This window comes from Salmo salar, chromosome 29 (genome assembly GCF_965601325.2).
Source record: "Salmo salar chromosome 29, fSalSal1, whole genome shotgun sequence".
NCBI lineage: Eukaryota > Metazoa > Chordata > Actinopteri > Salmoniformes > Salmonidae > Salmo > Salmo salar.
In genome coordinates, this window is record NC_138319.1 from 20,879,528 (window position 1) to 20,893,894 (window position 14,367).

Sequence of the window (14,367 nt, forward strand, 5' to 3'; positions counted from 1 at the left end):
TGGCGCCCTGTGCTCTTCACAGATGAAAGCAGGTTCACACTGAGCACGTGACAGACATGACAGAGTCTGGAGACGCCGTGGAGAACATTCTGCTGCCTGCAACATCCTCCAGCATGACCGGTTTGGCAGTGGGTCAGTCATGGTGTGGGGTGGCATTTCTTTGGGGGGCCGCACAGCCCTCCATGTGTTCGCCAGAGGTAGCCTGACTGCCATTAGGTACCAAGATGAGATCCTCAGACCCCTTGTGAGACCATATGCTGGTGCGGTTGGCCCTGGGTTCCTCCTAATGCAAGACAATGCTAGACCTCATGTGGCTGGAGTGTGTCAGCAGTTCCTGCAAGAGGAAGGCATTGATGCTTTGGACTGGCCCGCTCGTTCCCCAGACCTGAATCCAATTGAGCACATCTGGGACATCATGTCTCGCTCCATCCACCAACGCCACGTTGCACCACAGACTGTCCAGGAGTTGGCGGTTGCTTTAGTCCAGGTCTGGGAGGAGATCCCTCAGGAGACCATCCGCCACCTCATCAGGAGCATGCCCAGGCGTTGTAGGGAGGTCATACAGGCACATGGAGGCCACACACCCTACTGAGCCTCATTTTGACTTGTTTTAAGTACATTACATCAAAGTTGGATCAGCCTGTAGTGTGGTTTTCCACTTTAATTTTGAGTGTGACTCCAAATCCAGACCTCCATGGGTTGATAAATTGGATTTCCATTGATTATTTTTGTGTGATTTTGTTGTCAGCACATTCAACTATGTAAAGAAAAAAGTATTTAAATAGATTATTGCTTTCATTCAGATCTAGGATGTGTTGTTTAAGTGTTCGCTTTATTTTTTTGAGCAGTATATTTGACTGCATCCGTAGCTAGTTAGCTGATGTTAAACTACATCTAAACAAATGATTACTTCTATTCACTTGAACAGTCTATTCTAGGCTCAACCTTTCTTTATAGGTCCTCATTCTCAGCTGTCCAGTCTGCTTGTGTTATGAGCACTGTCTGTCAGACAGAAGAAGTGATGGCTGGACACCTTACCACTGTTCTGCTGTTGAAACGTGTAACCTGACCCTCCTATGTAATTTAAAGACTGGCCTATAATTAGCACCTGTTCTGACTGGAAGGTCATAGAGAACTCAACTCATGTCAGCTGATGACAATTGCGAAGTCATAAGCATGACTTGAGTAAGGACACAGAGAGCAAGTCATAGTGTCATAGTGTCTCTATGTTGACGTTTTTTACGAGGAGTTAAAAAATGTAGGAGCACACAGAGACATGTACTGTAGGAGCACAATGAGAAGTATTCAAGGTATTTCTTTTATGATAAGAACCTTCAGCAATGACAAAATACAGGGATTGTTGATATTGAGAATATAGCCTACATTATGAATCCTTGCTACTTTTGAAGCATATGTCCTGAAGAAGCTATCTCTTTTATTTTTGTTCCACAAAATATTTGCATGCAGTACTACTGGTAAAGTTACCAGGTTATTAACTAGCTAATGCTTTAACATGACTGAACAAGGTTGTTTAAGTTTAGCGACTCGCGAGTAGTTTTAGAATGGCCCATGACATGGTTTATGAATGTAAAATGCGTCCTGCCAATCCGAGATAGAAAGAAAAAAACGTTGTGCCTCATAACTTTTGAACGGTTTTCTCTATAGTAATTGTGCAACCACGACGGCCACAAGCTGCATTTGTTCATTGACAGGCTAGTTGTTTACTCTGTCCCACTGATATTTGCAGATATTTAATATTAGACAGTTGTGCAGAATTATATCAATCACCCTGTATTTGTTTATTAGAGAGGATAGCATGCAACCTACACAGAATGTTTTTTATTTTATTTTTATTTCACCTTTATTTAACCAGGTAGGCAAGTTGAGAACAAGTTCTCATTTACAACTGCGACCTGGCCAAGATAAAGCAAAGCAGTTTGACACATATAACAACACAGAGTTACACATGGAGTAAAACAAACATACAGTCAATAATACAGTAGAAAAATGAGTCTATATACAATGTGAGCAAATAAGGTGAGATAAGGGAGGTAAAGGCAATAAATAGGCCATGGTGGCGAAGTAAATACAGTATAGCAATTAAAACACTGGAATGGTAGATTTGACAGTAGATGAGTGTGCAAAGTAGAAATACTGGGGTGCAAGGAGCAAAATAAATAAATAAATAAATACAGTAGGGGAAGAGGTAGTTGTTTGGGCTATTTATAGATGGACTATGTACAGGTGCAGTGATCTGTGAGCTGCTTTGACAATTGGTGCTTAAAGCTAGTGAGGGAGATAAGGGTTTCCAGTTTCAGAGATTTTTGTAGTTCGTTCCAGTCATTGGCAGCAGAGAACTGCAAGGAGAGGCGGCCAAAGGAGGAATTGGCTTTGGGGGTGACAAGTGAGATATACCTGCTGGAATGCGTGCTACGGGTGGGTGCAGCTATGGTGACCAGCGAGCAGAGATAAGGCGGGACTTTACCTAGCAGGGTCTTGTAGATGACCTGGAGCCAGTGGGATTGGCGACGAGTATGAAGCTTTATTTTATGAATTATGAACTTTAATTTGGTATATGTTTGCTTTCCCTTTAGTGTTCCTGACTGTTGGAAAGTGGCTTACTTACAAATAACAGGATGACATAAGTGTTCTGTTTGGATGCAGACAGTTACTGTGTGGTATTTACCTTATTTGTATGTATCATCACTCTCTCCTGCATGTGACTCACAGATGCAGGTCCAGCCTCTTGCATTGGGTGAATTTCTGTCAGGGACAGCAAGCATGACCACACACAAGATATGGTAAGAAGTGAATAATCTTTGCTAGCATTACATTGTACACTATTAAACATGTATATACCACAAATCCAATTTTTTTGAATATTCATCTTTACAGTATGGCATGGTGTGCAGTCAGAGACTGTGATGTAATGGAGGATAAACACAGTTTACACACTTATTTTGTGAACAGGGTTTATGCACATATATTTTATTATCTAGGTTAGTCTCATTGATATAACAATCTGGTAATATCTGCAATATTGCAGTATCTACAATCAGAATCAGGGTGGCTGTGCAATGTCAAGTGCAGTGCAATAGTTGTTTATTTGCTTTTGTACAACGGGTGGGTCTAATCCTGGATGCTCATTGGTTAAAACCGCATTCCAGCCGGTGCCTATTCAACAAGTCACCACCAGCTAAAGCTATGACATTGAAATGCCTATTTACTTTGTTCCATCTCACTGCACAATCCACTGTCTCATCAGCCCAGCCAGGCAATGTCCATCTCCTCTATAAAAAGCATCTAGACATTATCTCCCATTTCTTTTAGACTAGCATTTGGGTTTCAACAGCGGAGATTTGTATAAACCTTGCTGTCTGTCTATCCGACAAGGTGGGAGTCGGGACAAGAGACAGGCAGGCAGCTTTTCTCAGCCAGTCGAAATCATTAAATCAGCATAATTTTTATGGACATATACAAAGAAATGTCAATAGAAAACAGGCAAAACCAAACTAAATGCAACTAGTTTGCAGTTTTTCCAACTTCCATTTGAAGTGATTGTGTTAGTTGTGTTGTTGGCTAGTTCCTCTGAACAGTGTCCTGACGAGAGCACATTTTTATGAATGCATGCAAATTAATGTCACTAGAAAACACAAATGCAAATGCAATTACTTTGCTGTTAATCCGGCTGCACTGTTTGACGTGACTATAAATTAGCCATAGTTGGATAGCTAGCAAGCAAAGGATAAGAACGTTTCCAGCCAATATGGCAATAGGACATTTAGAACGAACGACTGGGTCACTTCCATAGATACAGAACAAAAAGACTTAACGACTGGATGGCGTCACTGGCAACCGAACAGATAGAACGAACGACCAGCCGGCTTGGGTAGCAACCGTAGATTTGCGTAAGGACTATATCTGGTGGAAGGATGAAATAGTACGAATACATTTATCAAAATAAAGATTTTTATGAAAATATGTCAATCATTAGTTGAACATTTCGCTAACCCATTGTATAAAAGTATTAATGTACTATGTATTTTTGTAAATAACAGCTGGTGCACAATATCTAGTCTCGAGGTTTTGCCCACCTGATTTAGAGTATCTCATGATAAGCTGTAGACCACACTATCTACCTAGAGAGTTTTCATCTGTATTTTTCATAGCTGTCTACATACCACCACAGACCGAGGCTGGCACTAAGACTGCACTCAATGAGCTGTATTCCGCAATAGGCAAACAGGAAAACGCTCAGCCAGAGGTATCGCTCCTAGTGGCTGGGGACATTAATGCAGGGAAACTTAAATCCATCTTAACAAATTTCTATCAGCATATTAAATGTGCAACCAGGGGGGAAAAAACTCTGAACCACCTTTACTCCACACACAGAGCCGCATACAAAGCCCCCTCCCCTCCATTTGGCAAATCTGACCATAATTCTATCCTCCTGATTCCTTATTACAAGCAAAAATTAAAGCAGGAAGCGCCAGTGACGAGATCAATAAAAAGTGGTCAGATGAAGCAGATGCTAAGCTACAGGACTGTTTAGCTAGCACAGACTGGAATATGTTCCGGGATTCTTCCAATGGCATTGAGGAGTACACCACATCAGTCATTGGCTTCGATGACGTCGTCCCCACAGTGACCGTACGTACATACCCCAACCAGAAGCCATGGATTACAGGCAACATCCGCACTGAGCTAAAGGCTAGAGCTGCCACTTTCAAGGAGCAGGACTCTAACCCGGAAGCTTATAAGAAATCCTGCTATGCCCCCCGACGAACCATCAAACAGGCAAAGCGTCAATACAGGAATAAGATCATATCGTTGGTGCTCGTTGGATGTGGCAGGGCTTGCAAACCATTACAGACTACAAAGGGAAGCAGAGCCTGGAGCTGCCCAGTGACCCAAGCCTACCAGACGAGCTAAACTATTTCTATGCTCGCTTCGAGGCAAATAACACTGAAACATGCATGAAAGCACCAGCTGTTCCGGAAGACTTTGTGCACAGCCAGATGGATTACCAGGACGTGTACTGTGAGCATGCGCTGACCAACTGGGAAGAGTCTTCACTGACATTTTCAATCTCTCCCTGTCCGAGTCTATAATACCAACATGTTTTAAGCAGACCACCATAGTCCTTGTGCCCAAGAACACTAAGGTAACCTGCCTAAATGACTACCGACATGTAGCACTCACGTCTGTAGCCATGAAGTGCTTTGAAAGGCTGGTCATGGCTCACATCAACACCATTACCCCAGAAACCCTAGACCCACTCCAACTTGCATACCACCCTAATAGATCCACAGATGATGCAATCTCTATTGACCTCCACACTGCCCTTTCCCACCTGGACAAAAGGAACACCTATGTGAGAATGCTATTCATTGACTATGACTCAGCGTTCAACACCATAGTGTCCTCAAAGCTCATCAATAAGCTAAGGACCCTGGGACTAAACACCATCCTCTGCAACTGGATCCTGGACTTCCTGACGGGCCGCCCCCAGGTGGTGAGGGTAACGAAACAAAACATCCGCCACGCTGATCCTCAACACAGGGGCCCCTCAGGGGTGCGTGCTCAGTCCCCTCCTGTACTCCCTGTTCACTCATGATATCACAGCCAGATACGATTCAAACACCATTAAGTTTGCCGATTACACAACAGTGGTAGGCCTGATCACCGACAACAACAAGACAACCTATAGAGAGGAGGTCAGAGACCTGGCCATGTGGTGCCAGGACTACAACCTCTCCCTCAACGTGATCAAGACAAAGGAGAGTATTGTGAACTACAGGAAAAAGAGGGCCAAGCACGTCTCCATTCTCATCGACGGGGCTGTAGTAGAGCAGGTTGAGAGCTTCAGGTCCCTTGGTATCCACATCACCAACAAACTATCATGGTCCAAGCACACCAAGACAGTCGTGAAGAGGGCACAACAAAACCTATTCCCCCTCAGTAGACTGATTTGGCATGGGTCCTCAGATCCTCAAAAGTTTCTACAGCTGCACCATCAAGAGCATCCTGACTGGTTGCATCACTGCCTGGTATGGCAACTGCTTGGCCTCCGACCACAAGGCACTACAGAGTGCGTATGGCCCAGTACATCACTGGGGCCAAGCTTCCTGCCACCCAGGACCTCTATACCAGGCGGTGTCAGAGTAAGGCCCTAAAAATTGTCAAAGAGTCCAGCCACCCTAGTCATAGACTGTTCTCTCTGCTACCGGAGTGCCATGTCTAGGTCCAAGAGGCCTCTAAACAGCTTATACCCCCAAGCCATTAGACTCCTGAACATCTAATCAAATGGCTACCCAGACTATTTGCGTTGCCCCCCCCCCCCCCTATTTTACACCGCTGCTGCTCTCTGTTTTTATCATCTATGCATAGTCACTTTAATAACATTACCTATATACATATTACCTCAATTACCTCGACTAACCGGTTCCCCAGCAACATTCACTCTGTACCGGTACCCCCCCTGTATATAGTCTCGCTATTGTTATTTTACTGTTGTTCTTTAATTACTTGTTACTTTTATTTCTTATTCTTATTTGTATTTTTAATCTGCATTGTTGGTTAGGGGCTCAAGCATTTCACTGTAAGGTCTACACCTGTTGTATTCGGCGCAAGTGACAAATACATTTTGATTTGATTTGATTTGATAATGCCTTCGAAGCTGGTGTTTTGAGTATATATTAAGTGTCTAAGAGATAAGAGCTTAGCACACCTGGATAGGTGTTTCCCCATTTATTCTGTTTAAAACTCTTCAAGCTCTGTGAAGTTGGTTGTTGATCATTCCTAGACAGCCATTTCCAAGCCTTGCCATAGATTTTTAATCTGATTTAAGTCAAAACTATAGCTAGGCCACTCAGAAACATTCAATGTCGTTTTGGTAAGCAAATCCTGTGTATTTTTGAAAGGTGAATTTTGCCTGTGCTTAGCTCTATTCTGTTTCTTTTTAGCCTAAAAACGTCCTTAGTCCTTGCAGGTCACAAGTACACCCATAACAGGATACAGACCCCCATGCTTAAAATATGAAGAGTGGTACTCAGTGATGTGTATTCAGGATTCAGCTTTGCATTCAGGACAAAAAAATATTTCTTTGACACATTTTTTAAAGTTTTACTTTAGTGCTTTTCTTTAGATGGACATTAGATGGACATTCATCATATTGTTATAGTTGTAAATATGTACAGTGGAAGTCGGAAGTTTACATACACTTAGGTTGGAGTCATTAAAACTAGTTTTTCAACCACTCCACAAATTTCTTGTTAACAAACTATAGTTTTGGCAAGTCGGTTAGGACATCTGCTTCGTGCATGACAAAAGTAATTTTTAAATACAGGTGCAGTGATCTGTGAGCTGCTCTGACAGCTGGTGCTTAAAAGTTCTTTGGGATAGGTGGGACAGTAGCGTCCCACCTGGCCAACATCCGGTGAACTTGCAGAGCGTGAAATTCAAATTAAATTACTATAAATATTAAACTCTCATGAAATCACAAGTGCAATACATCAAAATTAAGCTTAACTTGTTGTTAATCCAGCCACCGTGTCAGATTTCAAAAAGGCTTTACGGCAAAAGCAAACCATGCGATTATCTGAGGACAGCGTCCAGCATAACAAATCATTTTCAACCAGGGAGTTGCGACACGAAAGTCAGAAATAGCGATATACAGTGGGGGGAAAAGTATTTGATCTCCTGCTGATTTTGTACGTTTGCCCACTTACAAAGATATGATCAGTCTATAATTTTAATGGTAGGTTTATTTGAACAGTGAGAGACAGAATAACAACAAAAAAATCCAGAAAAACGCATGTCAAAAATGTTATAAAATGATTTGCATTTTAATGAGGGAAATAATTATTTGACCCCTCTGCAAAACATGACTTAGTACTTGGTGGCAAAACCCTTGTTGGTAATCACAGAGGTCAGACGTTTCTTGTAGTTGGCCACCAGGTTTGCACACATCTCAGGAGGGATTTTGTCCCACTCCTCTTTGCAGATCTTCTCCAAGTCATTAAGGTTTCGAGGCTGACGTTTGGCAACTCGAACCTTCAGCTCCCTCCACAGATTTTCTATGGGATTAAGGTCTGGAGACTGGCTAGGCCACTCCAGGACCTTAATGTGCATCTTCTTGAGCCACTCCTTTGTTGCCATGGCCGTGTGTTTTGGGTCATTGTCATGCTGGAATACCCATCCACGACCCATTTGCAATGCTCTGGCTGAGGGAAGGAGGTTCTCACCCAAGATTTGACAGTACATGGCCCCGTCAAATGATGCGTTGAAGTTGTCCTGTCCCCTTACCAGAAAAACACCCCCAAAGCATAATGATTCCACCACCATGTTTGACGGTGGAGATGGTGTTCTTGGGGTCATAGGCAGCATTCCTCCTCCTCCAAACACGGCGAGTTGAGTTGATGCCAAAGAGCTCCATTTTGGTCTCATCTGACCACAACACTTTCACCCAGTTGTCCTCTGAATCATTCAGATGTTCATTGGCAAACTTCAGACGGGCATGTATATGTATTCTTGAGCAGGGGGACCTTGCGGGCGCTGCAGGATTTAAGTCCTTCACGGCGTAATGTGTTACCAATTGTTTTCTTGGTGACTATGGTCCCAGCTGCCTTGAGATCATTGACAAGATCCTCCCGTGTAGTTCTGGGCTGATTCCTCACCGTTCTCATGATCATTGCAACCCCACGAGGTGAGATCTTGCATGGAGCCCCAGGCCGAGGGATATTGACAGTTCTTTTGTGTTTCTTCCATTTGCGAATAATCGCACCAGAAGTTGTCACCTTCTCACCAAGCTGCTTGGCGATGGTCTTGTAGCCCATTCCAGCCTTGTGTAGGTCTACAATCTTGTCCCTGACATCCTTGGAGAGCTCTTTGGTCTTGGCCATGGTGGAGAGTTTGGAATCTGATTGATTGCTTCTGTGGACAGGTGTCTTTTATACAGGTAACAAGCTGCGGTTAGGAGCACTCCCTTTAAGAGTGTGCTCCTAATCTCAGCTCGTTACCTGTATAAAAGACAACTGGGAGCCAGAAATCTTTCTGATTGAGAGGGGGTCAAATACTTATTTCCCTCATTAAAATGCAAATCAATTTATAACATTTTTTACATGCGTTTTTCTCTATGTTTTTGTTGTTATTCTATCTCTCAATGTTCAAATAAACCTACCATTAAAATTATAGACTGATCATTTCTTTATCAGTGGGCAAATGTACAAAATCAGCAGGGGATCAAATACTTTTTTCCCCCACTGTAATATATGCCTTACCTTTGAAGATCTTCTTCTGTTGGCACTCCAAAATGTCTCAGTTACATTAACATTTTTCCTTTTGTTCGATAAAGTCCTTGTTTATGTCCATAAAAACTCAGTTTAGCTGGCCTTCAGTCAATAATCCACTCGGTTTCCCTCTTTCAAAATGCATACAAAATGAATCTCAAACGTTACCAATAAACTTATCCAAACAAGTCAATCAACGTTTATTATCAATCCTTAGGTACCCTAATACGCAAATAAATGATAACATTTAAGACGGAGAATCATTATTGTCTTTATCGGAGAAAGATTCCAAAGTACACGGTCTCAGTCACGCGCTTGGAAACACTAAAGCCAAAATGGGAGCCACCTACAAAAACTACAATTTCTGGCTCATTTTTCAAAAAACCAGCCTGAAACTCTTTCTAACGACTGTTGACATCTAGTGGAAGCCCTAGGAACTGCAATCGGCAATGATTTCGTTCTATTATAAAAGTGCCAGCCATTGAAATCAGTGGTAGGATGAATTTCTTTTGGGGGGGGATGGTTTGTCAACTGGGTTTCGCCTGCCATTTCAGTTCTGTTATACTCACAGACATTATTTTAACGGTTTTAGAAACGTTAGATTGTTTTCTATCCAAATCTACTAATTATATGCATATCCTAGCTTCTTGGCCTGAGTAGCAGGCAGTTTACTTTGGGCACGCTTTTCATCCGGACGTCAAAATACCGCCCCCTATCTCAAAGAAGTTTTAAAGCTAGTGAGGGAGATATGAGTCTCCAGCTTCAGAGATTTTTGCAGTTCGTTCCAGTCATTGGCAGCAAAGAACTGTAAGGAAAGACGACCAAAGGAGGAATTGGCTTTGGGGGTGACCAGTGAGATATACCTGCTGGAATGCGTGCTACGAGTGGGTGCTGCTATGGTGACAAGTGAGCTGAGATTTGGTGGGGCTTTACCTAGCAGAGACTTGTAGATAACCTGTAGCCAGTGGGTTTGGCGACGTGTATGAAGCAAGGGCCAACCAATGAGAGTGTAGAGGTCACAGTGGTGGGTAGTGTATGGGGCTTTGGTGACAAAACGGATGGCACTGTAATAGACTGCATCCAATTTGTTGAGTAGAGTGTTGAAGGCTATTTTATAGATGACATCACCGAAGTCGAGGATCGGTAGGATGGTCAGTTTTACGAGGGTATGTTTGGCAGCATGAGTGAAGGATGCTTTGTTGCGATATAGGAAGCCGATTTTAGATTTAATTTTGGATTGGAGATGCTTAATGTGAGTCTGGAAGGAGAGTTTACAGTCTAACCAGACACCTACGTATTTCTAGTTGTCCACGTATTCTAAGTCAGAGCCGTCCAGAGTAGTGATGCTGGACGGGCGGGCAGGTGCGGGCAGTAATTGATTGAATAGCATGCATTTAGTTTTACTTGCGTTTAAGAGCAGTTGGAGGCCACGGAAGGAGAGTTGTATGGCATTGAAGCTCATCTGGAGGTTAGTTAACACAGTGTCCAAAGAGGGGCCAGAAGTATACAGAATGGTGTCATCTGCGTAGAGGTGGATCAGAGAATCACCAGCAGCAATAGCGACATCATTGATGTATACAGAGAAGAGAGTCGGCCCGAGAATTGAACCCTGTGGCACCCCCATAGAGACTGCCAGAGGTCCGGACAACAGGCCCTCTGATTAGACACACTGAACTCTATCAGAGAAGTAGTTGGTAAACCAGGCGAGGCAATCATTTGAGAAACCAAGGCTGTCAAATCTGCCAATAAGAATGTGGTGATTGACAGAGTCGAAAGCCTTGGCCAGGTCGATGAATACGGCTGCACAGTAATGTCTCTTATCGATGGCGGTTATGATGTCATTTAGGACCTTGAGCGTGGCTGAGGTGCACCCATGACCAGCTCTGAAACCAGATTGCATAGCAGAGAAGGTACGGTGGGATTCGAAATGGTCGGTAATCTGTTTGTTAACTTGGCTTTCGAAGACCTTAGAAAGACAGGGTAGGATAGATATAGGTCTGTAGCAGTTTGGGTCTAGAGTGTCACCCCCTTTGAAGAATACATTTCAGCTTTTATTTCTTTCATCTCATTCCCAGTGGGTCAGAAGTTTACATACACTCAATTATGCATCCAAGATGGCGTAGCAGTCAGACGTCTTTGTCTTTGTCCTGTCGTGTCCCTTGTATATATCTTTTTACATCTTTTTCTTCGCATATCTTTAAAAAATATTTTCCTAAACCTCAACTTCTAAATACTCTCCTGCAACCCGCCTCACCCAATGTGGCGTGGACCTGTTTTTTTTCCTAAATTATTTCTATTTACTTCGGATCTGGAATCCCTCAACTGAAGCTAGCCAGCTAACTACCTACCAGCTATCAGTCAGCAAACCATTGCTAGCGGTCATCAGCTAACCTTTAGCTCGAAAAGCTCTCGCCAGTTCGAACAACGTGATTCAAACCAGAGCACAACGGACCTATTTTTTCTCTCTCTCCATATCCCCGGATTCCTACCGCAAACTCTGAACATTTTCATCTGGATCTTCCCAACTAACTAACCGCAATCCCGGGTGACTACTCCTGGCTAGCGTTTCCATTCCGGAGCAAGCACCAATTAGCCTGAAGCTAGCCCGGCCAGGGCTCCTGTGCTACCACCGAAACCCACTCCTGGGCTACAATATCCGGACCCCTTCTACTGCCGGTACAGGGCACGGAACCCCACCGATCCTCTACGACTGGAATAACGACATAATCTGCCCGAGGATTCCAACAGGCCCCTCAGGCGCGACAACCGCTGAAGGCCCATTCTGCTAACCGCGGCCTGCTAGCTACCTAGAGCCTCTTGGAACCCAACTAATCCACGACTGGTCTATCGACGTCACCGCACGAAGAGGCAAAAACAGACTTACCTCCATCGCGACGTCCCCCAAAGGCCTTTCTGCTAACTTGCTAGCCCTGGTCTGCTAACTGCTAGCTTGCTTGCCCCGGTCTGCTAACTGCTAGCTTGCTTGCCCCGGTCTGCTAACTGCTAGCTTGCTTGCCCCGGTCTGCTAACTGCTTGCTTGGGGCTTTTATTCTTGACACATCCAATTCTGGAAAGTTTGACCTCTGGTGTAAGAAGAACATCCGTGAACATCCAAAGACCTCATCATAAACTTTAGGAAGGTACCATCAGCTCCAGAGACCAGAGCATAGAAGAGGTGGAGGAATACAAACAGTACCTCGGCACAATAAAAAACGATGGCGAGTGTAGTAAAAAATGTCAATCCGTACTGTATTTGCTATATCTAAGAAGGTTGAATGTGAATCAATACATTTGCAGTCCTTTTTATAGATGTTTTAATTGAATTGAATTTTACCAATTTCGTGGTATCCAATTGGTTGTTACAGTCTTGTCCCATTGCTGCAACTCCCGTACGGACTCGGGAGAAGCGAAGGTCGAGAGCCGTGCGTCCTCCGAAACACAACCCAGCCAAGCCGCACTGCTTCTTGACACAATGCCCACTTAACCCGGAAGCTAGCCCCACCAATGTGTCGGAGGAAACACCGTATACCTGGCGACCGTGTCAGCGTGAATCGAGCCCGGCTCGCCACAGGAGTCGCTTGTGCGTGATGGGACAAGAACATCCCTGCTGGCCAAACTCTCCCCTAACCTGGATGACGCCGGGCCAATTGTGCGCCGCTCCATGGGTCTCCCGGTCGCGGCTGGCTGCGACAGAGCCTGGACTCGAACCAGGATCTCAGTGCCTTAGACCACTGCGCCACTCAGGAGGCCCCTTTTTATAGATGTTTTATTGAGCTTGACATTTAGTCTAGATGTCTGGTTTGGCTCGCTCACATGGGCAAGTCAGAATAACCTTGAGAGAGTTGTGCTGGTCAGTGAAAGGATTGTAGGGCGTATAGCTCTCGCAAGAGGGTGAAAGAAATTGCTTTGGATCAAGTACACATCTATTGAATAATCAATATGTAATAGTACTTCCTTAAGGGTGCAGTTTTCAGGTCTTTACCTCTTAAAACCAAGAGAGCCACTAACAGCTTTTTACCGGCATCAGTATGGCTGTTACTGTACATCTGTTATATGTTTACTATAGTTTTGCAGCACCTTAAGTTCTTTCTGCAAAACATAAAGTGATTATATTTGATCTGTCTCTTGATTCCTTGTAGGCCTACGTTTTTCCTCACTTTTATGTTACATTTTACTTCTCATCTCTTGCTTATTCCTTTTGCTTTCTTCCCTCTGCACAGCAGCTAATTTCAAAGTATCTTATCTGATAGATGTCTCCATGTCTCCTTAACTTTGGATTGAACCTGTATAAGTATACTTTTAGTAACTGCATACAGTTCAGGTACCCACTTCTATTGGGTATAGGCCTCTATGTATGTTAAACCATTCTCCTTGTTTTTGACATCATTGCCATTGGACATCGTATTGGCCAATAATTGTCTATTTGCAGTCTGGTTAAGGTAAAGACAGATCAATCAAATTACAACTAGCTGAAGATATTTTTCATTACTACATCAAGAAGTCCGGGAAAATGTTTCATTTTTATTGTTATCTGGGTTGTTGTCACGCCCTGACCATAGAGAGCCTTTTATTCTCTATGTTGGTTAGGTCAGGGTGTGACTAGGGTGGGTTATCTAGGTTGTTTTATGTCTATATTGGCCTGGTATGGTTCCCAATCAGAGGCAGCTGTTTATTGTTGTCTCTGATTGGGGATCATATTTAGGCAGCCATTTCCCCACTGGTCTTTGTGGGATCTTATTTTGAGTTAGTGCATGTTGCACCGCTTATGTTACGGTTTGTTGTTTGTTTCCTTTTTGTTTTGTAAGTTTCACAAAAATAAAGATGTGGAACTCAGAGCACGCTGCGCCTTGGTCCGTCTCTCCACACAATCGTAACAGTTGTTTTGTCCACTGCTCAGAATCACATAAAACTGTCATTAAAAATGTCATATTTCTAATAATGTAAAAATACAATTTATTTTGTTTATTTCCTGACCATGATTCCTGACCAACTGCCAATTATGTCCTTAGGCCTAGGGCAAGCTAATACTCACAGCACTGAAATGATGAAAGATCCCTTTCAGTATGTATGACAACAG